At 38.0% G+C, this 22,426-nt stretch overlaps 1 pseudogene; it reads left to right on the top strand.

The window, feature by feature from the left end:
- Positions 1–20,303: 20,303 nt before the first annotated feature.
- On the top strand, positions 20,304–20,461 carry LOC125171489 (uncharacterized; annotated as a pseudogene).
- Positions 20,462–22,426: the final 1,965 nt, after the last annotated feature.

The following is a 22,426-nucleotide window of genomic DNA, read 5'->3' as shown; positions in this document are numbered from 1 at the left end:
CTGTCTCCAGTTAAAGGAAAATTTATATCTTGCCTTTAGGCAGAAAAGGGAGAGCTTTTTCTGGGTTTGCTGTTTCTTAATTGTCTTCAACTCAGAATGATTTTTATGTCAAAGAGGCATATTTGGGGGTGACATATTCTGGTTTCTTTCAACTAGAAAAAGGGAAAAAATAACTAAAAAGAGGGAAATGAAAGCCATATTCAATTTCAACAAAGGAAATCTCTGTTAAAATTTTGGCATATATCTTTAACTCAATACAAGTTCATTTCCTGAATATTTGTAATATTAACTTCACTGCACTGCTCTTTTAAATGACTCACAATTGAAATGCTTGGAGGCAAAGACTTTGGTGTCAGAACGAAGTTCAAATCTTGAAGTAGTTATATGGCATCAAATTATTACTTGGTTTTGTGGCTGTTGTCATTTGCATGTTAGTTTATTTCCTATGAAGCAGAACAAAATGTGTTTTTATTACATATTTGATTTGATATTGTAATTTTTTGTAATAGAGTTTCCACTTTTCATTCATATGAGTGTATTTTTGAAATCTAGTTGAGCATAGTTATAATAAATGCTTTAAAATCCTTGTCTGGGATTGTCTCCATTGGTTATTTTATATCTTGAGAAGGGGTTATATTCTCTTGGTTGCTCATATGTCAAGTAATTTTGCATTGAACACTAAACATTTCAAATGTTCTATTGTGGAGACTCTGGATCGTGTTATATTATTTTGAAGAATGTTGATTTTTTTTTTAAGCAGGAAATTAATTTGATTGGATTCAAACTACAAACTGACTCTTGGGTGGCAGCTTAAATCACAGTTCAGTTCTCCCTTCTCCCCAGGTCATAGCTAGGCTTCTCCCCTGCACCCCCCCCCCCACCCCGTCCCTAATCTGTAGGTCAAGGGTTAGCCAAAGTGTTAGAATTTATACAAAGAATTTAGGGGCACTTCCTGCCTGGATTATTTTTTTCCTTTAGTTTCCAACAGATGTGATTGTTCTGAAATCTTTTTCTTCTTCAAGCCAGAAAGAATGACTTATCAGAGTTTTAGCCACATCAGAGGCAGTACAACTTCTTATTCTAAGGCTAAACTTAGAAAGTACACACACACACACACACACACACACACAGAAAACACACGCTTTGTGTTTCTTCTAAGGGTCAAATCTCCTCTAGAATTTGCCTGATATTTTTCACTCTCCAGAGCCTTCAGTATTTATTTTGATATTTCTTTTTTTTATCAGAGTTTATAGTTCTTATCTGTGGTAGTGTCAGTTGGTTAAGAATTTCCTTTCCTATATCTATAGATCTATAGATATCTTTTATCTCTCAGAGAGAGAGAAAGAGAGAGAGAGAGAGAGAGAGAGAGAGAGAGATTTGACTAGTTGTTATAGATAGTATGTTGTTTAGAGACTGCTTTCCTAGAAAATGTATAATTGAAGATGCTAAGAGGATCTGAGTATCTGATACTCAAAATCCATCAAGAAAAATATATACCTTAATAAATTATCATTAGTGCCTTAAAGATCCCTAATGATATAGCAAACACTAAAGACAGAGAAAAAAGGAAAGGAAAATATAGTGTTAAGTTAAGAATCTGATTCCTTGGGCATTGGAAAAAGAACTGTTCCAACAATCACTAATAACTTACCCAAAATGGGCCATGTGGCAAACTGCAGCTAGCTGCCAAGACCATCTGGATAGTCAAGCTTCCTAATGTATTCAGCCTTTATTGTGGATCAGCAAATTCCATATGATTTCACCAGGCTCCCCAGTTGCACAGACTGTGAAATGGGCCATCAGACCCATCCTGATCTAAGGAAGTGCCCCTAATTTGGTTTCCTTCTCTCAGAGGCAACTGGCCCAGGGGATCCAGCCAGCCCAGGCCCAGTCTAGCTTAGGAAATCAATGAAGCTGAGCTTTGACTACTCTAAATATTTGAACGTCTTAGGGAATAGTCCTATCCTTTCTTCCCTGCTTTTTTACCTTTTCTTTCTAGATGACTTCATCCATTCCCACAACCTTATTACCTCTATATGCTAATGACTACCAAACTTATATCAGTAACACTCTTTTCTCTCATGAGTTCCAAATTGGAACACCCAACTGCCTATTTTACATCTATTTTAAATGTCTCGCAGATATCTCAAATTTAACATGTCAAAAATCAAACACTTAATTTCTACCTCCCTCCTTCTCAAACCTTCATCTTCTCCAAACTTTCTCTAATGAGTTATTCAAGTCAAAGGCCTAGGCTCATCTCATTCCAATTTTAAAAAGTTTTAGAAATCTACTGGGAAAAAAGACACATAACCCACTGGAAAATTAAGCAAAGAATATGAACAGATAGTTCACTGGACATATATATGAAAACATTAAAATTTACCTATTTTAAGAGGAATACATTATTTTAAAATATCACTCATCACATATCCAAAGGACAAATTTTCCAAAACTCTAAAAATTACCATTAACTGTGAGGTCAACACACAAACAATAGGACATCTCCTCTGGAGGAAGTAAATATCTGGCAATGTCTACCAAAATTACAGATGTGTTTATCCTTTAAGCCAGAAATCCCACCTCATGTAATCTAAATAACACCTGGGGTCTTCTAATATATATACATAGTTGTTAGCCGTGGCTTTCTTCAGAACAAATTATTGGAAACAATATATTGGGGTGAGGGGCAACCCACGAACTATAAGGGTTATTTTAATAGGTTTGTTTGTATAGGTCCATTACGGTGTCAACTCCCAGTCTCTGGTGATAAAAATGTTCTTCCCTTCTTGGTATAAGGAGGGTACTTACTCATGGGAGATTTTATGACCCGCTTTTAGGTAGAAAAGGGAGGTCAGAAAGCCCTTCCTGCAGCTGCTGTTTCTCAGGTACTTTCAGCTCAAAATAATCAACATGCCAAAGCAGTATATTTTGGGGCGGCATGTTCTGAATCCTTCAATGATAACATTGTATTTTATTTGGATCAGTATGACAGCAGTGTGGAAGACGGATTGCTAAGTCAGAAAAGGCATTTAAAAATCACAAATGATAGACCACACTGAAGTGGTCAATTATTTTTTGACAAACGTGTCAAGGTAATTTATTATGGAAAAAAATTGTCTTTTCAGAAAATAGGGCTAGAACACAGATTTCTGAGTGTGTGTGTGTGTGTGTGTGTGTGTGTGTGTGTGGCAGCAGGGGGTGAGGGTGGGGATGAGGAATGAACCTAGACCCTGATTTAACACTACACACAGAAATTAACTTGAAGTATACCATAAACCTAATATAAGACACAAAACTAATAAATTTTTAAAAGACAACATGGTAGAAAATATTTATGCTATTGAGTAAGGCACAATCTTAAACAGGACATTAAAAAGCACAAATTGCAACAGTTGTAAGAGAAAACATTTGATAAGATGGACTTCATTAAGATTAAAAATTTATACTCTTCAGAAGGTACAGTTAAGGAAGTGAAAATGCATGCCAGAAATTACAAAAACTACATATAAAAATACATATTTGACAGATGGTTTGCATCCAGAATATATTTTTAAAAACCTCATACAATAAAACGACTCATTTACAACAGGACAAATTAGGGGCCCCTGGGTGGCACAGTCAAGCATCAGATTGTTGATTTCGGCTCAGGTCATGATCTCACAGTTCAAGGGATGGAGCCCCATGTTGGGCTCCTGCTGACTCTGTGGAGTCTGCTTGGCATATTCTCTCTCCCTCTCTCTCAGCCCCTCCCCCACTCGCACAATCTATATATCTCTCTAAATAAATAAATAATACACAAAAAAATATATTAAAAAGGCAGGGCAAGTTATTAGAATAAGCACTTTACAAAAGAAGATATCTACATAGCCAATAAATTCATGAAAAGTTACTGAGCATCACTATTCATCAGGGACATGCAAACTGAGACCACAATAAGATCCTACTCCCACCCATAAGAATTGCCAGGGTTAAAACAAAAACAAAAACAGTTAACAAGGATGTGCTGGAGATAGTGAAGAGCGCTTAAAACTTTTGCATTCTTGGTGAACTACCCAGCATGAAGCCCCTTTGGAAAACAATTTGATAGTTTCTTTTAAAGTTAAACATATACTTTCCATATGACTCAGAGGCACTTTCAGTATTTTCCCACTAGAAATGAAAACATATGCCCACATAAAGACTTGTATGTAAATGTTAATAGCAGAATTGTGAATAATAGCCAAAACGAAACAAATCAAATGCCCTTCACTGATTAATGAATAAAATGTGCTAATATCTGTACTAAGGAATACTACTTTGTAACCATAGAGAGTTAGAGGGACATCAGGGTTTACGAAGGGAAAGAATATGACCACAGGAGCTAGTAACACTCAGCAAACTTTACTGAGTGGCTTTTAGACAGGGTTGCAGAAGAAAATCCTTCACGGCAGGAGACTGTTGCTGAGGTTTATTAGTGAGAGGGCTACCATCCAGGAGCAGAGGCAAGGTCCTATAGAGGACAGGGAGATTAGAGAGGAGACTTAAGTGTCTAGTTGATATCTCTCAGCAGCATAGCGGGGCGTCTGTAAATCAGTGATCAGTCACCTCTAAATGGCAACAGTGGCTCTGGTTTTTATAACCATAATGCTCTATCTCAATAATGTTCAGCAGATACTGAGTGTAATTTCTCAAGGTATGTAAAGCAAGCAGATCCTAAATGCCTAGAAACCTGTTTGTTTGTCAGTTTTTGAAACAACTGGATGTGTAAACATTTGAGTTTGTTGCCAGCAGGCTACTGAGTTAATGGATTTCAGCATTCTGTGAAGAAATGAATAGACTTAGGGGACAAGAAACTTAAGGTCCATCTTTGGCTCATTTATAGAATGGTAACAAAAAGAGGGAAAACAGTAATACAATCAACATCATGCATAAATCTCAAAACATTATTATAAGGAAAATAAGTTAAATGCAAAAGAGTACGTACTGGTTGATTTTGTTTATGTGCAATACTAGAAAAGACAAAACTGTAATGGCAGAAAACACCTCGGTGGTGCTCAAGGCCAGAAGCTGAGGACAGGCGGCAAAGGAGAAAGAGGAACTTTAGAAAGAGATAGAACTGTTCTTTATGTTGATTGTGGTGGTGAGTACACAATTGTATAGACTCACCCAAACTCATAAAACTCTGTTTAAGTAGGAGAGTTTTATTGTGTGTAAACAAAGAAAGAAAGCTAAAAAACTATTAATGATGAAGCCGATTTCAAATAAGAATTATAAGTCCAGCAGAAATATGAGCTGAAATTCATTTTTTTTTCATTTTCCTATTTTGATCCTTTCCAGGGGCAAGAATAGCTAGCCATCAGGACAGAGACAGAGTGGTGTTTAGTTTATTGATTAGTGTCAGAAGAAAAAGCATCTTCTGCACATTGAGGTCTGAGATAGGTACCTTTTGAAAAGGTAGACAGGAAAAGTATTTTTATAGGTTATTTATAGGAAAGCTTACTTTGTTCAGGCGTGATAACAGGTCTTCTGGGTAAGCAGCAAAACTAGTCACTTCTGGGGCGGACACACATTGGTGCTTTGACTGATGGATTGCCTCTGAATAAACAGTACAACGTACCTCAGATTAAACTATAAATTAAGTGGGGAGTAGTAGAATACCAGAAAGCAAGGTCTTAGTTTACAACCCCACCTGACCTTTACGGTGTTACAGTTTACTCGGTATTGTTCCCCGCTGCATTGTGAGGCACCTGGAAGGGTGGATGATACCAATCACCGACACTTTAAAAATCCTTTTCATTGCCTTTGGAATGCAAATTTTAGTCATTTGGTTCTACTGAAATTATGAGGCTACCTTATTTTATTTAATTTTTAAAAAATTTTTATGGAGGGGCGCCTGGGTGGCACAGTCGGTTAAGCGTCCGCCTTCAGCCAGGTCACGATCTCGCGGTCCGGGAGTTCGAGCCCCGCGTCAGGCTCTGGGCTGATGGCTCAGAGCCTGGAGCCTGTTTCTGATTCTGTGTCTCCCTCTCTCTCTGTCCCTCCCCCGTTCATGCTCTGTCTCTCTCTGTCCCAAAAATAAATAAACGTTGAAAAAAAATTATGGAATATTATTCAGATTTATTTATTTATTTATTTATTTATTTATTTATTTATTTAGAGAGTGTGTGAGCAGAGGAGGGGCAGAGGGAGAGGGAGACAGAGAATATTAAGCAGGCTCCGTGCCCAGCAGAGCCCTATGTGGGGCTTGATCTCACACATGTGAGATCATGACCTGAGCTGAAATCAAGAGTCAGATGCTTAACAGACTGAGTCACCAAGGCTCCCCAAGGCTATATTAAAAAAAAAATCAAAAGCAACAGTGACCTCTTCTTCCTCTCCAGAAACTTTACCCACAGCCCATTCTATCCACTCTCCTCTACTTTAGCACAGATTTAGCCTGACTTAGGTCTTCCAAAATTTCTCTAGAGGAGTAACTTATTAATTTATGTGGTTTCAAAGAGAATCATCAGACACAAGCAAAATAAAACTTCATATAATCTGAGATATAACTAGCAATTATATTCCATAGATTGAATGTATTTCTAATCCATTTTAGAAGGTATTCTAAAGGAACAGGTAACTGTATTCACTGAAACAGATATGAAAACTTGAAAAGATTTTTTGAAGAAATGTGGTACACAGAGTGTTAAAAAAAGTTGAAGATGTATTCTTTTGAAAGCTTACTCTTACATTTAAAAAACTGAGTCTTATCTTAGGGACATATTTCATATTATTTTGAATTTCATCCTTCTCTACTACAAATTAAAGATGGATAGTTCACCTTATTTCATATTAGACATCTTAATTTCCATTTATCCATAAATGATAGATAATATAAACTCTAAGGTCACTTTATATTTTGCTATTCATGAAGTCAGAAGATCTGGGTTCTGGTCTAGTTTTATATCATCTCAAGTTAGTCTCTTTGCTCTGAAAACCAATGCCCTCATATGTAAAATGAAACAAATGATATCAGTTCTGTCTGCTTCATGGTGAGGTTATGAATATCAAGTGCCTTTGAGAGAACTTTAAACACTATAGAGTCATCTATAAACAGAAATGCTTAGCTCCAAAGTGGAATAATAGTAAACACAGTATAGCAGGTCATTTTTATTCATTCATGTATTCCATAATTCAATCCTTCTTCTTTTCACTACTAAATAAATACTGAGTATCTCCTGTATCCCAGGAATTATCTTATGAGCTGTAGATGAAGAAATGTAAAGGATGCAGAGTTTATCCTTCACGTACCCAAAGCCCATCTAGGCTGGGAGACAGACATGTGAGCAGCTTATCAAAATACAAACTCATAATTGCCATACCAGTCATAATAACAGCAAAAAAGGAGTCCAATAACTGTGCGAGAGAAATGTTTCAGAACAATAATTAGAGGTGAATTTTGGGAGATCGATGCAATTGGAAGTTTGATTTTTGGTAAGAGAGTGGGGTGAAGATTAAGACTTAGATTGGAATCTGAGGGTGGAATGACTGGTAAACCATTCTTTGCACCAAGGCTTTGTAGGAAGGATATGAACTTTAGTCAAGAATGCAACAAAGGTTCTAAGCTAGGTAAACGGGTAATAGTCATCAATAACAGGACTCTGAATGGTTTAATTTAATGAATTCAACCACATATTTTCATGCTTTTAGAAGATGATTGACAGCCAGCCTCACTCTAGAGACCATAGGAAATAGCACTGTGGGGCTACTGCAATGATAAATGAATGTGTGGTTTATCAAGAGGGATTTTCATGCTTAATTGCAAAGTCTTACAAAAACCCCAACCCAACCTGAGAATTGATAGGGAGTAGTAAAGACAAGGCATAAGCATAAAACTTCCCAAATTATAGAAGGGAAGAGATTTAGACCATGCTACCCAAAATATACTTTTTGGCATTGATTATTTTGAGTTGAAGATGCTCGAGAAACAGCAGATGCAGGAAGGAGTCTGACCTCCCCGTTTCAATCTAACAGCAGGTCATAAAACTTCCCAAGAGAAAGGTGCCCTCCCTGTATCAGGAAGAGAAAAATAACCTTGTCACCAGAGACTGGGAGTTGAATGGACCTGTGCAAACAGACTTACTAAAATAACCCTTATTGTTCATTAATTCTTGCCCCATACATTTCCTACTCACTGACCCACAATTTACTGCCCCTCGCTCAAGCCTTTTTGTCTTGTCACATCCCCATGATTTCTTGTTCTTTGTGTAAAAAGGTACACCAACATATGACCTTTTTTGGGTCTTCATTTTCCCTCTGAAGACTCCTATGCACACATAAAATGGATTACAATGAGTATGTTTCTTTCCTATTAAACTGTGTTATGCCAGTTGAATTCTTAGGCTAGTCACAGAAGTTAAGAAAATAAAAAGAAGTTTTCCTTCCCACAGAAGTAGTGGGGTAGTCTATAAACTTCCTTATGTTGCCCAAATTTAGTTAACTCAGAAACGTTTGCAGTCTACTCCCTTTTCCAGACTTAGACCTAAGTGGAGGAAATAAGGGTTTTATTTGCTGAGATATTAGCATTTCTGGACTCAAATGTTCTGACTTCTGAGAAATCTTAACCAAGAAAAGTGATCTGAGCATTGATGTTGATCAAGATCTTAGATTTCATCTTACAGGCCATGAGGACATTTGCAAGAAAAAAAATGAAGTTTTTGCAAATGGTGATTCTGATAGCATCAAGCTCAACAGATAGAAATGGGGATGCGGTTGAGGTTGACAGGAGAAAGGCAGAACAGTTCAGAGTGACCTACTGACTTTGAAGCGAGATCAGCCATGAAGAAAGGGGTGGTGAAAGAGTGACTGATCATGGGAAAAGACTGTCCTCAGAAAAACTTCCAAAGTAGCCTTGACAGGATGCGATGAGACTGGTCTGGAGAGGGGCGAGGAGGAGGAGTGAAAGATCCTGGTTTTGGAATCTGTGCCGTTAGCAGCACCATGAACTAGGATAGCTATATCAACAGGGTGGGGCTGGCGGAGAAGATAATGAGTGGTGTGAACATACTCATTTTCAAGGTACTTGGGGGATCTCCAAGTATCCCTGCCAACATGATAGTTATAAATATGATGCTGCTGCCCAAGAGAAAGATCTAGCTGGAAACAAGTATTTGTAATCATCCACTGGGTTCAGGGCATGCAAGAAAATAGAATGATTTTAATGAGACTATTTTGATTGAAAAGGGTACAGCAATAACAGTCAGTCTGAACAGGACACATAGCCAAAGAATTCTGAAGAAGAAACTTACAGAAAAAAAGGAAAGTAGTGAGAGAATTAATATAAAAGAGTTTTAAGAAGGACGAGAGGGAAAATGGGTGCAGAGAAAAGAGCCAAATGTTCCAGTGATACTGGCAGACTAAAAAAATGAAAAAGATTTTGAAACTAAAAAAATCAAGGACACTGATAACCTTAACATAATACTTTGGTATGGTAGTTGAAGCAAATTCAATTTTTAATTGGTTAAGTAGTAAATAGATCCTGGAGAAGTGTACAGAAAATGTGCATCCATGTTTCAGAAAGTTTATTTCCAAGTTACAGAATAAAAAAAATACAGTAGCTTGAAAGGTAACTGGAATAAAGGGAAAGGGACTTTTGGAATTGATTAATCAATTATGAATTGATTTTATTTGACGGAGGGAGGTATATTGGTAATAATAGAGGCTATCACGACTGAATTCTGGATCTAATTTTTCTATTGCTGAAGGAGGCCGTATATAATGGTCAAAGGTATGGTTTGGGCACCTTGTGTTCAAATATCACTTAACTACTTTGTATCTCAATTCATTTATATATACAGTAAGAAAAAATGATTATTTCTGCCTCATAGATTTGTTGTTACTGACACATTGTAAGTACTCACTATGTATTAATTATTGTATTATTAGATTATTATCACAGATTTATTTTTATGTCAGCATAGAGTACTTTTAAAGCAAGTACATATGTGTTTATTAAGTAAAAATTTCGCTCCAAGTCAATTCCTGGTCAAGAGGCTATGTAAATGCCAATACTGTTCTCTTTCTACAGCGGAGGATTGCTTTTTCTAGGAATAGGGAAAGCCTGTTAGAACATGGAACTGTCAGTCAAGCCTTGTTTAGTGCCGGAAACAAGTTTTATCCATGTTAATGCCAGAATATCACTAGGGATCAAGATCTTTTCTCAATGATACAGACGTGCTTTAAGCATTGGGTCCTTATCCTCAGGAAGAAAACTGTTCTTTCAGCTTGAGGTCTCTGCATGAGCTTGCTGCTCCAAATCTAGTTCTCTGGATATATTTTTATTTTAAATGGAAAAAGTACACTACATATTCAATTTAAAAAAATGATAGCACAAATCCCAACATCCTTGATCAGATACCATAAAGCAGAGCATCACGGTTAAACAGAAGGGTTCTGTAATCAAACTAATTGGCTCACATTTGTTTCTAAATATGGATAGAAAATTGGTGTATGAGAAGAGAATTCAGTAGATGATTTTGTTTCTTGTGTCACTTCAGGTGCTCCGATACACATTTTTTTCCCCAGGGGCCTACCCTGATCCTACTTAGCAACTTTTTAAAGGCAAGTATATAATTTCAATTAGGAGAAGACACAAGACAGATTTTGCCATGGCAGTTGAAAGCAAGGTAAAATGGAGATAATAAGGCGATGAAGAAAAGACCAATTTCAATGAGAAAGAGAAGGGATGGAAGACGGAGAAGGAGAAGAAGCAGAAAGGAGGAGCAGTGGGAGAGGGGGCGGAGGAGAGGTGAGTGGAGAGGGAGAATGAGAATGAGAGAGGGCAGGGGAGGGGGAGAGCCACGGTGCTGCCATACTGCTACTGAATGTGTGAAGAACACATTGCTCAATCCTACATTCCGAAGATACAGCACCATGGTCCAAGTGAGCGCACCTGGTGACTGCAGTTTGTTCTTGCCCACACCCACACCCCTCTTTCTTGGTGGTTGAGGGAAGGCCCAGAGAAACCTCAAATAACCCAGTGAGAGTGAGGCAGCCTTTAGAACCAAAAGGGTAGTTCGGATCATCTAAGTTGAAGGTAAAAAGCCATAAAATAGAGATTAAAAATAATAAAGAAAATATGGTACATATGGAGAAATCTGGGAGAAAGAAGGAGACTCCCATCATAGTTAAGAGAAGAAAGTCTTGATGCACACATGAGCACTGGAAGAGGGAAGCTAACGTTTGCATGGTTCTGACTATGAAAAGTGTGAGATACCTTTATCTACTCTGAGTGAAGAGGCTTGAGGAGATTCACAGCTTTTGCAACAAACCTTGGAGAAGCCAGGGGGAGAGTGATGTACAAGGGTTGCTGACAGCATTGTGAATGGGCAGAGAATGGGAATCACCAGGATCCTACATTTCTCAGCAGATCTTCGTTTTTTCAGAGGTGGGGAGGAGGTCCTCCTATCTTTGGAAATTCAGTGCCTAGCACACTGCACAGCATATTGCAGTGATGAAAATAAAACACGTGAGAACATTTTGTAAATTATCACATATTAGGTACCAGTTCAGTTTCCATTATATTTTTTAACTACATCTGTATATATATAAGCTTTCTAATTTTTAAAATGGTATGAAGCAGCAATGGGAATGTTTTTAACAAGAAAAACTGTTAGAAGTAATAAACTGTTTTTATTATTACATTTAAATTTTTTTCTTACAGGTATAAAGTCCTTTTGATTAATTTAAAAGTATAAGTGATGAACTGAATAACTTCACGTGCTCATAAAATAATCCTGTGATTTATTAAGTGGTGTATTATAATATAATGTAATATTATTATAACATGCAAATATAACTTGCATATATAATTAATTTGCATATTCATTAAAACTTGGGGGGGGGGGCTCCTGGGTGGCTCAGTCATCTGAAAGGCTGACTCTTGATTTTGCCTCAGGTCATGATCCCAGTGGTGACAATGACCCTGTGGGGCTCTGCACTGAGGCTGCTTGAGAGCTCTCCCTCTGTCTCTCTCCTCCGCTTGCACTCTCTCTCCCTCTCTAAAGTAAAAAAATGAAAACTAAATTTAAAAACTTATTTTTAACTGAATATAGGAGAAAACCCCAATATTTTAGTAAAACAAAGAAAATCCCATATTTTATTAATAAATTTCCTCCACAGTGGCAAGCAGGTATCAAAATGCTCCCTTTTAGAGAAAAAGGGACTACGAAGGAACCCAAACTTCATAAATCTGCATGACACTTTTTTGAATCAATTATACTTAGAAATACATATTTCAGGGGCACCTGGGTGGCTCACTCAGTTCAGCGTCCAACTTTGGCTCAAGTCATGATCTCACAGTCCGTGAGTTCGAGCCTTCCATCAGGCTCTGTGCTAACAGCTCAGAACCTTGAGTCTGCTTCGGATTCTGTCTCCCTCTCTCTCTGCCCTTCCCCTGCTTGTTCATGTGCACTCTCTCTCTCTCTCTCTCTCAAAAATAAATAAAATTAAAAGAAAAAAGTACATATTTCATGTGGCAGATTTTGTACATGGCTTTCCCCAATCCCCAGGGGAAAAAAAGGGGATAAATGCTTTCAGATGCTACAAGTCAGCTTTCTCACTTTTTCTGAGTGATTTTTGGGGATGGAAGTGGGAAGTGAGGATGATGTTGGCGGTGGTAAGGGCCAGAAGTTGGGGAAGGCGTGGGAAAAAACCACCCCGTACCAACTAATATTAGATTAAAATCAAGTTTCGTTCTCCCCAATCTCAACCCAGTTACATTGTGTTGATTTTGCCAGAAAGCATTAAACTAAAATAGGACTTTAATTATTTTATTATTATTCACATCATTTAAAAAATGTGCCAAGGCTGCTAATATTTAACTTACTAGTTTAAGTTCTGATAACTGATAACTCTTTCCCTTAATGAAAAGCATATTTTCCGCTGCTCTGGAAATGCCAAAGCCAAAAGACTAGAAGGAATCAGGATGGCAACGGCGTTCCAATTTAGAAATCCTTAGTCTTCATGTCCTTTCTCTATAGCCTTTTTTCTTATTATTATTTTAAGAAAAAAGTGCAATGAACACTAACTTCTAACCTTGCTAGAACTAGCATGGGTTCTAAACCACAGCAGCCCCTGCTCCAAACATATCCTCTTATTTCAAGCTTTTGGTAAGGGAAAAAAAAAAATCGTTTAACCTTTCTACATTCTTTGGCTCGTCTAATAACCAAATTAACATAAGACAGATTAACCAGAGCAAAACAAATTTAATTATGCACTATATAGGAGGCCTAAGGACAAGTTGGACAATTGAGGCCTATACGCCATGTTCAGCTAAGGAATGGGATAGAGGTCTGGGGCCTCAAAAAGGGAGGAGGGTGATTCCTAGGACAATAAGAAGAGATGTTTGGTAATTGTATGTTTGCCCTGCCTTACAGATAAGTCATTCATATAAAAAAAGTTACCTCATGGTAACAGCTCTCTTTCTGAGCCAGGCCCCCTATCTAAATTATTTTAGGTAGTTAAGGGGAGAGGTAATAATTTTTCTTGAATCTCTGGGTCTTGATTGCCTTCAGCTCAAAACAGTCTACCTGCCAAAGTGACACATTTTGGGAAGATTTTTTTCTAAATCCCTTCAAAGCTCAAAAGTCAGTTACAGTTATGCCTATAGCATAAAGATATATGGACTACATCATTTCTCATAGGAAAAACTTATTTACTTCTTCAAGTTGAAGTGGAATTTATTCTTGAGGTACTGGATATGATTTTATATACAATTTTTACCTATGATATTATGAAAATAAATAAAGGGAAACCTCACTAAAATGGAGTCAGGAGGTTTTGGCAGGGGGAGCTCTCACGCCTTCCCACTCCTAGTCACAAGAAGAGATGAACTTGACCTTACACAGAATTGACCTTGCACGTGGATACTATTCCAGCTAGAGGAAGAGAGATACTTTCCTTATCTCCCTCAGTAACAGCTGCACCAATAAAAAGCCACCATTCTTCAAGCTCCCAATTTACTTCAGTGGACTTTTAGTACATAACAGTCTTCCCAACTTATTTCTTTTCTCCTTAAAAAAGCATGCCTCTCGGGGTGCCTAGGTGGCTCAGTCGGTTAAGCACCCAACTTCGGCTCAGGTCGTGATCTCTCGGTTCCCGAGTTCGAGCCCCGCATCAGGCTCTGTGCTGACAGCTCGGAGCCTGAAGCCTGCTTCAGATTTTGCGTCTCCCTCTCCCTCTGGCTCTCCCCTGCTCACGCTCTGTTTCTCTCTGTCTCTCAATAATAAATGAACGTTAAAAAAAAAAAAGCATGCCTCTCCTTTGTTCCTCAGACTTGCCTATGGTTTTGCTGCAGCGTGTTTGTCCCAGATTGCAATTCTCTTTTATTCTTGAATAAATCCACTTTTTGCTGGTAAAAGAACTAGCAGTTTTTATTTTTAAGGTTAACGATATAGTTTTCAGGCAAAACATGTTTGTGTTACAATATTTAACACATTATCTCAAATATCTTATTGATAAAGTAATGTAATCCCTGTTCCCGTTAGTGTTCTTTGTGGTGAGCAGAACAACTCTAGCTCTCTTGGACACAAAGTAAAGATTCACTAGAAGAACTGATGGTAGTCGGGGTAGTACAGGAAAATCTAACTAAGGGACAACTATGTGTCAGAAAGATATGAAATAGGACAGCTCTATGGGCTCAGGTACTAGGAAATAAGGCAGTCTCCTTAAACAACCACCCTCATCCACATGTCTCTTTTTCTTTTTCTTTTCTTTTTAACCAAGCCTCTTGTGTGTGTGTGTGTGTGTGTGTGTGTGTGTGTGTGTGTGTGGTTATTTTCTTTGAAAATCATATTGTTGGGGCGCCTGGGTGGTGCAGTCGGTTAAGCGTCCGACTTCAGCCAGGTCACGATCTCGCGGTCCCTGAGTTCGAGCCCCGCGTCGGGCTCTGGGCTGATGGCTCAGAGCCTGGAGCCTGTTTCTGATTCTGTGTCTCCCTCTCTCTCTGCCCCTCCCCCGTTCATGCTCTGTCTCTCTCTGTCCCAAAAATAAATAAACGTTGAAAAAAAAATTAAAAAAAAAAGAAAGAAAATCATATTGTTGTGGTGGAAAAAAAAATTACTCATCCTTTCTCACTTCTTTGGCTGGCCTAACAATCAAATTAACATAAGACAGATTAACAGAGGAAAACCAAATTTAACTGTGTGTATGGAAGCCCCACATCCATGAGAGGTTCAAAGGCAGGAAGGTCAAATAAGGTATATGTGCCATTCTGAGCTAAAGAATGGGACAGGTACCTGGAGCCTCATAGGAAAAGAGACACATCAAAGGGCCAGAGAAAGAGCAGATGTCTGGTAATTAGATGTTTGCCCAGCTCTTCAGATGTCACTTAGATAAAGTTTACTCTGATAATAACTCTCATTCTGGGAAAGACCCCTAATTTAGATCCATCTAGGTAGTTCAGCGAGGGGGAAACTGTTCTCTTGAGCTTACAGGGTCTCGATTGCCTTCAGCTCAAATTAGTTCACCTGTGAAACTGGCACATTTTGGGGAAACTTACATTTTATTAATTTTTGAGAGAGAGAGAGAGACAGAGTATGAGAGGGGCAGGGGCAGAGAGAGAGGGAGACACAGAATCTGAAGCAGGATCCGGGCTCTGAGCTGTCAGCAAGGAGCCCGACACAGGGCTCGAACTCGTGAACTGCTAGATCATGAGCCAAAGTCAGATGCTTAACCACCTGAGCCACCCGCATGCCACTGGGGAGACTTATTCTGAACCCTTTCAATCAATCATCAGTAAAAAATATAATTTTTTTCACATCATACTAAAAGTGTAATCTTATTTTATTTTAAATTAAGTTCCATTTAAAAGTGGTACCTGGGATAGAAGAGCAAAAGGCACAGTGATGTTAGATTGCACTTAATATAAATAGTGGATAGAAAAGACTATAGAGGAAGAAAAGCAATTTTTCCTCTACCCCTTCAAGATTTTTGGTTGTGACACCCCCCTGTAATCTGTAAAGACAGATTGACAGGAGAAAAACTAAGAGAAATTTAATAACATGCATACCTCCTATACATAGAGGGGACATCCAGAAAAATCCAAAGTCATCCAAACATCACCTTAAATACCATCTTCATGACCAACAGATGAATTAAAAGATGCTCAATATCGCTCATCATCAGGGAGATACAAATCAAAACTACAATGAGATATGACCTCACACCTGCTAAAACTAACAACATAAGAAACAAGTGTTGGTGAGGATGCAGGAAAGGGAAACCGTCTTGCACTGTTGGTGGGAATGCAAACTGGTACAGCCACTCTGGAGAACAGTATTTTTAGCTTTTTGAAGCTAAAAATAGAACTACCCTATGACCAGCAAGTGCACTACTAGGCATTTACCCCAAGGATACAAGGATACAAAAATACTAATTTGAAGGGATACATGCATCCCAATGTTTATAGCAGCATTATCAACAGTAGCCAAATTATGGATAGAGCCCAGATGTCCATCAAGAACCCAGATGTCCATCGACTGATGAATGGATAAAGAGAAGGTGGTATATACACACACACACACACACACACACACACACACACACACACGTTGGAAAATTACTCAGCCATCAAAAAGAATGAGAGCTTACCATTTGCAACAATGTGGACAGAGCTAGAGTATTACATTAAGTGAAATAAGTCAGAGAAAGACAAATACCATGTAATTTCACTCATATGTGGAATTTAAGAAAGAGAACAAATGAACATGGCGGGCGGTGGGGGGGAAGAGAGGCAAACCAAGAAACAGACTCTTAACTATAGAGAACAATCTGATGGTTACTGGAAGGGAGGAGGGTGGAAGGATGGGTCAAATCGGTGATGGGGATGAGGGAGGGCACTTGTGATCCAAGTGTTGAATTACTAAATTCTATACCTGAAACTCGTATTACACTGTATATTAACTAACTAAAATTTAAATAAAAACTTGAAGATAAATAAATAGCATCTTAAGCTAACGACAAAAGAAAGATACTGAGGATGGGGAGAGCCCTTTATGGGAGGTTATCAGGCAAAGCACAGTCAACAAGGGTATGATTGATATGCAGATTTAAGTCCAAATCTTCTCCAGTTTAGGTTTCTAGAGATTTAATTGTCCTCTTCCTGGCATAGATAGGGAAGCACAAATGTCACTTACAAAAAGGCAAGTTCTCTGTTTTCAGAAGTTTTCAGAAATTCTCCCATATCTGCTATCTTTATATATAACAAGTTCAAAATAATCCTTATGCGTAAAAGATATATTTTGGGCAGTATATTCTGCCTCTTTTCAGGAGTAAACACTTCTAATTTTGTCAAGAACAGAGAACTGTCAAACAGGACTCATCAGGCAAATACGTAAAGAAGCAGAATAACCACCTGTGCATGGGAATTTTTTGAGAGAAATGTTCTGTTTGCAAAAGCATTCTTCTTTTTAGGTTTGCTACACAGGAGGCAAATTAAAGGCTTCCTTCGACACTTCTGACTATTCAATATCTGTAACATAAACTAAATCAAAGCAAGGGACTGCTGCTTTGTTTACCATACTCATATGTACCACTTGCAATATCAGTGGCCCTAAAATATTTGAAGTTTATCGTAAAGACAGTTAGAAATTACATTTTTCACCAGCGAAATACACGAGCTCAAGCAATGTGGATTTTAAAGTGAGTTTATGTTAAATTACTTTTATTTGGTTTAGCACATAAGTAGATGTGGCTTCTACTGTGAGACTCTGGTTCTCCCCATAAAAGAGGTAATATTGAAGAGTGAAAAGTGAACACATTTTGGTGTTGGGAAATTGGGTTAAGACTTAACTTTGCTCTGTAATGTTGAACAATTTACTCATTGAATCCATATCTTTCTTTCTGTCTCCTAAAAATGTGAGTATCTGTCTTAACTCTCCAGAAGATACAATACACTCTGTAATTGTGTCATACATTCCAGTGATCACTCTGACAGGTGCAGAGTAAAAAGCCCATTCGGGAATTAAAGCAATGGCAACGATTCTAAAGACATGAGCTAATTTCCACTATAAGGCTGAACTTGAAGGAAATAAAACAAGCACCAATTTTCACTTTGCAAAACTCTCATGCCTATGCCCTGTCTTTCTTATTCATAAAGTGTTAGCATGTAGCCTTAATACATTCATATATGATCATGGTTGCTCTCCTGCCTTAAAGTATTTCTGTTTTGAGAAGTATTTTTGGGAATCAATGTTTAACATTTTATGAGATAAGAAACAATTTAAAATAGTAACAACGCTGACAAGAATTATCAAATTAATAGGTTTGCTCAGCATGTTTTTCCTAAGGAGTGATGAGCTAAAAAATCAAATTATATTTATGTCTGTCTGTACATGGTCTTCACATGAAATGACTTGGAAAAAGGAAATAAACCAAAATATTGGGAAAGTGCCAGAATTTGTGGAGTTTGCCTTTTGTCTTTATGGCCTTTTTACATTTCCAGATTTCCTGTATTACTTTTATCATCAGTAAAGACTTCTACTAGACTAGAACCCAATGTATGAAAGAAAAAGTCTGGATGTTTCTAATGGGATGTTTTGATAAGTTAGTAGGTTTAAAAATACTGCTGAGGGTCTCCTTTTTCCCCATTCCTGGTTTTGCCAAGATTGATTTCTAAAGGTGAAGATAGTAAGAGAAATTCTTTCAAATATAAGTAGATATTAAAAATAAAAATTGGGTGACTAGAAAACAAGGTTTTCTTCCTGTTATTATATTTAGAATATATGTTTGCCTTTAGGTAATCTAATATTGGTATCTTCATCTGGTATTATTTGTTTAGTGATTCAGTTTCATGATTTTTTCCAATTCAGCTTTTTTTTTCTGTGTAACTTCCTTTAATTAATTTTTTTAACGTTTATTTATTTTTGAGACAGAGAGAGACAGAGCATGAACAGGGGAGGGGCAGAGAGAGAGGGAAACACAGAATCTGAAACAGGCTCCAGGCTCTGAGCTGTCAGCACAGAGCCCGACGCGGGGCTAGAACTCACGGACCGCGAGATCATGACCTGAGCCAAAGTCGGACGCTTAACCGACCAAGCCACCCAGGTGCCCCTGTGTAACTTCCTTTAAAGATAGAACATACTTTCAAAATAATGTTAGTTTAAAAACAGTAATGGAGTCTCTCTCTAAAGTACACAGTAACTAATTCTTCCACTGTTCAGGGTTTGAAACAGTCCTTGGAATTAGGCAAAATGGTTTCATTTATACTACAAGGATTCATTGTTACTGATTCTTTAAAAATTCTTTTCAGAGGGCAAGATGTGGCTCTTAGACACACAAAAAGATCAAATGTTTGCAAAGTAACACAAGCTAGATTTTAGATCTAAGAATGCCAATTAATAAACTAACTTTTTTAAAAGTCATCTTCTAGACAATTTGTTCTTCCCATAGAGCCCCTTCCTTCCTTCCTTCCTTCCTTCCTCCCTCCCTCCTCCCTTCCTTCTCTTCTTCCTTCCTTCCTTCTTCCCTCCCTTCCTTCCTTCCTTCCTCCCTCCCTCCCTCCTCCCTTCCTTCTTCCCTTCCTTCCTTCTGTCTTCCCTTCCTTCCTTCCTTCCTCCCTCCCTCCCTCCCTCCCCTCCTCCCTTCCTTCTTCCCTTCCTTCCTTCCTTCCTTCCTCCCTCCCTCCCTTCCTTCTTCCCTTCCTTCCTTCCTTCTTCCCTTCCTCCCTCCCTCCCTCCCTCCTTCCCTCCCTCCCTCCCTCCCTCCTCCCTTCCTTCTTCCCTTCCTTCCTTCCTTCCTTCTTCCCTTCCTTCCTTCCTTCCTTCCTTCCTTCTCTCCCTCCCTCCTTCTTCTCAAAATCAAACAAACCAATATTTAAAGCAGCTGTGTCTCTCTCTATGTAAAAGAGAGACGTGAAATTGCTTGGGTTGGAATGGGGCTACCTTTGGTTCCTGCTTTTCCTATACATGCTAGAAATAAGGATTCTGAAGAATCCTAAGAATTTCTCAATGTCCAATTAGAAAATTCATTTTGTAATCTAAGATTTATCAGGTTCCTAGTGTTACACACATAGTTTGGGGTTTTTTTGTTTGTTTGTTTCTTTGTTTGGTGGGCGTGGCTGGAGGCAGCATCTGAAACAGAGAAGCAGCTAGTCAGGCTGTAACATTTACATTTGCCCCAATTATTAGTTATTCTAAGTTCTCCACATCATTGTAATAGGCCTCAAAAATGCTACTTGGTAAGTTAGCAGTACCTGATAGAATGGGAGTCATGAGCAAAATCTCCTCCTGTTACTCTTACAGCAAGTAGACAAATTAATAAACAATTTAGTTAATTTAAGTACAATCGCTTCTCGGCCTTTTGGCTAAGATCAAGTGTAGTTAATTTAAGTATAAATTCTCATTTCAGGGACACATTTTTGTTGAAACTCTCTGTTAATTTGGCAGTTAACAAACTGGACAATGACTTTTATTGGAAATTCACAGGTATTTAACTACATTTTTAAAAATGCAAAGGCAGGGGCCCCTGGGTGGCTCAGTCGGGTAGGCTTCTGACTTCAGCTCAGGTCATGATCTCACGGTTTGTGAGTTCAAGCCCCGCGTCAGGGTCTGTGCTGACAGCTCAGAGCCTGGAGCCTGTTTCAGATTCTGTGTCTCCCCCTCTCTCTGACCCTCCCCCGTTCATGCTCTGTCTCTCTCTGTCTCAAAAATAAATAAACGTTAAAAAATTTAAAAAAAAATGCAAAGGCTTTGGAACTAGCTTTACCTTGTGGTTGGGAAAGGATGTACTCAAGTATCACTATATTAAATATTATTGTAATTTAAAATATGGTCCCAAAGTAAACAATTTTTGGAGTCACCACATAAGTGAAGGCTCGACAAAAATGGGAATAATTACAGCCACAACCACAATCATAATAAAAACATTCTCTGACTAAAACCTATGAGACTCGTATTCTGTATGGACCCATTTAGTCTCACTCCTTCCTGAAGACTGAGCCAGTGTCATTAGGCTTTATATCCAGAATGATCATGGACTTCATTTAGAAATAAGCTTTTTATTGCAATGTGAAATTTTAAATATTTAAATGTTACAGAGGGCTAGTATAAAGCCCTTCTCTGGAGGAGCCTCTGTGATTTGTAGCATCTGTGGAGATGACAATACTTGTTAATAACTGCCCAACCCTCACTATTCCATCCTAAGAAACAGATCACAGCAGCACATTCTCATTTATTGGACCACCAAAGTGTATTTGTGTTTTGTTTTTTTTTTTAAGATTGGAGTGGTTGAAGGACATGTTTCTTGTTCATAAGGCTAATACTGAGAAGAAGTTGTATTGAAAGTGGCATTGATATGAGGACTACTTTTTTTTAAAATGGACCACTTATGGAAAAAAAATATTGATACTCTTGCTTGAACACGAGCTTTACAAATGAGGGGAAAAAGATCCCTTTTCATGCTATTACTATAGAAGTTTATTATTATTCAGGCCCCAAAATCCAAATATGCTTAACATCAAGGGAAGTGGTTGGTCTGTGTTTTCTGTGCATTCAAGCATCTCAATTATATTCAAAGAGAAAGATAAATGCACCTACTTTATCCATTTCTACCTAAAATGTCTCTTCATATTTTACACCCAGTAATCGGCGTAGCATATGTTCACAGAATACTGCAATAAATGATAAATGTCCACATTATATTCATGATTTTTTTTTTCAATGAGAGTTGATCCCATTTCTAGTTTTGACTGGCTGCATGAGCCCGGTCATTTTTTATATTGAAAATAGACTCTCACTGTTACAAACATTAAATCAACCTTTATTCACATGCAGTTTTATTTGCTTCATAAGACCAGTATAAGCATGATTGAGAGATACCTTCCGCATTTTTTTCACATGAAAAAGTGGGTTTACTATTTAAGGCCCAAGTGCACTTGAGAAAGGGCTTTTGAAAAGCTCTGGGTTTCAAGGCAAAACAATTGGCATTGTCCATTACGCGTGGATAAATGTTTGTACTTTGTAGCAGTTTCCTAGCATTCTCTTTTGAAACAATGCCGAGTCTCCAGATCAACATTGTACTCAACGATGTTTCTATTTTTGTTTTCCTTGATCAGTACCAGGGGAAGAAGACTGTAACAAATCCTTCAGAAAATCTGTTCAGGGTGACAAAGAACTCAAGGGAAAGCTAATCATCTAATGATTTCAAGGCACTTTAAATTCTTGGTACCCAGTTCACTTCTGTGAACCATCGTGCCTGATGAGTGCCTGAAGGGCCAAAACACTGACCACACATTTCTGCTATATTACAAAAAGAAAAGAAAAAGAAAAAGAAAAAAAGCTGTTCACATGTACAAAGCATGTGAGTGGAGAATGACCCCATGCTTTTGCCATAGCTCTGCTCAGAAAACAAGACAAATGAAGCAATGTAAAATGAGTTATAAATGAGTACATGTGCTAGTTTGATTTTT

The sequence above is a fragment of the Prionailurus viverrinus genome, chromosome B4 (genome assembly GCF_022837055.1).
Source record: "Prionailurus viverrinus isolate Anna chromosome B4, UM_Priviv_1.0, whole genome shotgun sequence".
Taxonomy (NCBI): domain Eukaryota; kingdom Metazoa; phylum Chordata; class Mammalia; order Carnivora; family Felidae; genus Prionailurus; species Prionailurus viverrinus.
This window is presented reverse-complemented; position numbering and strand designations above follow the sequence as displayed.